General features: G+C 40.0%; 1 protein-coding gene across 2 annotated transcripts in view; it reads left to right on the top strand.

The window, feature by feature from the left end:
- The window catches only part of LOC140337341 (uncharacterized), a 151,823-nt gene that overhangs the window by 3,760 nt on the left and 146,859 nt on the right, over positions 1-1,204 (top strand). The gene's annotated exons all lie outside the window — the stretch shown is intronic.

Raw genomic sequence — 1,204 nt, 5'->3', positions numbered from 1 at the left:
TAATAATAATAATAATAATGACTACAGGTAAAGGTGTACTTTTATTAAAACACAAGCAATACAGTTCTTTTTAAATATATATTCAAAGATATCAAATGATTAAAAAAAAGGAATCAAAGGCTCTATACGCTGCTAGTACCCCTTTTGAAAGAAATTACTTCTTGTAGGTATTCTGCATTAATCCAAGGCAGCTTCTGGCTTTGACATCAACATTTCTAACCACTTTTCCTTGCAAGATTACTTAAGTTGCAAGATGTGGGTTCCATTGCCTTTTCAAATCCCCAAAGAGTATTTTAGAGATATTCAAATCAGGGATTTAACTGGGCCAGTCCTAAATATTTAACTTCTACTTTCATGGTAGATATTGGCCCACTGGGCCGACTGCATGTATGGCTGGAGTGTACATTGAAGTTCAGAGCCTTAGGTGCCATCTGGTGATCACCAGAACAACTCGTAAGGTTGCAGTTCTCTGACACTCTGCCCGTGCATATGGCAGCTGACCAAGAGAACAGTATGGTACCAAATCAACAACAAACTTGTAAATATGGACAGTCCACATAGGGACAGGCAGCAAACAAACAAAGTGAGAGAAACAGGAATGCTCGGACAATGTATCGCTGATTGTAGATACTTGAATTTTGATACCAATAGTTGCAAGTGCTGAATTTGCAGGGCCAGCCAATTCTTGACAAATTAGCGGTCATTCTATATATGCCTCCTGATTTCAAACAATTTATCTCTTGTGCCCTTGGCAAGGAGCACTATCCACTCCATTCAAGGTAGCTTTTCTAAGCAGTGCTTTTATGATAGCCAGAGCTAAGGATAAGACGCTCCACATTTGGTTTTAATGGCACATTGCCCCACATACATTCTCATATACTCAATACATCCACCAAATTGGCTCTTTGCCTTCACACTGCCTTGACAGTTTTCCTATTGAAAATGTTACGCTAATGTAATACAATCTAATTTAGATTCCAATTAGACCCTTATCTAGGCATGTATATCTAGGTGGTTAGGGTGGAGGGGTCAATAAATGTGCTGTCCCCATCGTCTTGTGCTAGCTGCCTTCCACCTCCGGAGGAGTACCTTGCTTAAGGGGTAGCAAAGGGTCTCATCACCACATATAATGCCCCAAGAAGACGTTGGAGGATTATTAGAAGGGAATTTTAGTGGATTCTGGAAGCCCCTTGTATTCATGTGA

Source organism: Pyxicephalus adspersus, chromosome 8, assembly GCF_032062135.1.
Source record: "Pyxicephalus adspersus chromosome 8, UCB_Pads_2.0, whole genome shotgun sequence".
In the NCBI taxonomy this organism is placed as follows: Eukaryota; Metazoa; Chordata; class Amphibia; order Anura; family Pyxicephalidae; genus Pyxicephalus; species Pyxicephalus adspersus.
The sequence above is the reverse complement of the archived record's forward strand: the minus strand, read 5'-3'. Positions and strand labels throughout refer to the sequence as shown.